Source organism: Elephantulus edwardii, unplaced genomic scaffold (genome assembly GCF_000299155.1).
Source record: "Elephantulus edwardii isolate Elephantulus edwardi_28Jun2011 unplaced genomic scaffold, EleEdw1.0 scaffold00095, whole genome shotgun sequence".
Classification (NCBI taxonomy): Eukaryota; Metazoa; Chordata; class Mammalia; order Macroscelidea; family Macroscelididae; genus Elephantulus; species Elephantulus edwardii.
Window position 1 is genome coordinate 711,698 of NW_006399845.1, and position 1,885 is coordinate 713,582.

The window sequence follows — 1,885 nt, forward strand, 5'->3', positions numbered from 1 at the left end:
AGGCATCAATTCTTCTTCTGTCATCCTTTGTCATTCTCCAGCTCTTTGAAGTATAACAAGTAATTGTGAATACCATGGGCTGAATCAATACTGACTAGGAGATGACATTTATCCCCATTCCAAGAAAAATGTATTCAACAAAGTGAAGAAATTATCATTAATATCATGGGCAAGTTAAAATCTCATTGCATATTATTTAAAAAAAAAAAAAAAGACTGGAAATAGTGCATCCCCAGGGATTCAGAAGAGGCTGAGCACAAGGATATGAATGCTGATGTCAGATGAAATCTTGGCTGGAAGCAGAGAATAACAGAAAGATGTTTCTATGTGTTTCATTTACCATGCAGCCTGTGTGGATCATACAAATTATGGATAGCATTGATATGAGTGGGAATTCTAGAACACTTAATTGTGATTCATGTGACATTTGCACATAAACCAAGACACAGTGGTCAGAATGGAAGAAGGGGGCATTGTATGGTCTAAAATCAGAAAAGATGTCAGTTAGGGTTATATTTTTTCTCTACACCTGTTCAATATGGATGCTGAACAATACATTTAAAAAGCTGAACTATGTACAGAAGACTGTGGCATTAAGATTAAAGAATGATCAATAAGAGTGCATCTAAATTCCAAAATCAATCTCCATAATAGTCTATGTGTTTCCTACTGCCAAAGGGGCCCTTTAGAGTAGTGAGAGAAGATCTTCACCCTGAAACCCACAGCATCCCTTTTCAGCAGGAAGTAGCTAAGAGAATACGCCATCCCCTTTTCCTTATGACTCAGGGTGAAGTCTCTCTCAGGGAGGAGTGATAGGGAATGGCAAAGGACACACTGACAAAGAAGATTAATCAGAACTGGCTTTGACAAGCACTGTGGCATTTGGACAAGAACAAACTGGGAGGAGGGTAGAGAGAATAGTGCAACAATGAATGAGTGGAAGCCCAAAATCTCTGTAAATGTTTATGAAAATTAATAAAATATAATTATAGAAAAAAAAAGATTAAAGAATGACTCATCAAAAACAGATGACACAATTTTGCTGCAGAAAGTGAAAAAGACTTAAAGCACTTGAAGTATTTTTGAAGATCAAAGATGAATTATATCTTCAATATGGGTTATACCTCAATATCAAGAAAACAACAATCCTCACCACTGGCCAACATGCTACATCATAATTGATGACAAAAATATTTAAGTTACTAACAATTTCATTTTACTTGGATCCACAATAAATACCCATGATAACAGTAGTCAAGAAATAAAAAGGTGTGTTGAATTGGGAAAAATCTACTGTCAAGGATCTCTCTAAAGGTTTTTACTATAAAAGAGCAGTTTAAAGACTAAAGTGTTACTGAGATTAAAGGCTAAAGTGTTACTGATCCAAGCCATGGTATTTTCAATTGCTTCTGACAGTTGGACAATGAATAAAGATGATAGACTAAAATTGATGTCTTTTAATTCAAGTGTTGATGACAAATATGGAATGTACACTATGGACTACCAAAAGAATGAACGAGTCTGTATTGGAGGAAATGCAATCAGGTTTCTCCTCAGAGGCAATGATGGTGCAACTTTGGGCATGTTGTCAGGAGGGGCCAGTGCTTTGCAAAAGATCTCCTCCTGGGAAAGGCAGACGATCAGCGAAAGAGAGAAATAGCTTCAAGTAAATGATTGACACAATGACAACAGTGGATTTGAGCATGATGAAAACTGGGAAGATGGTGTCTGACAGAGCAAGGTTCAGATCTGTTGCTGATAGGTAGTAATCAACTTGATAACACCTAACAACATGTTTGGAATTTAACTGGCTATTGTTGTTGTTGTTGTTGTTATGTGCCATCGAGTCGCCTGCGACTCATAGCGACCCTATGTACAACAGTCC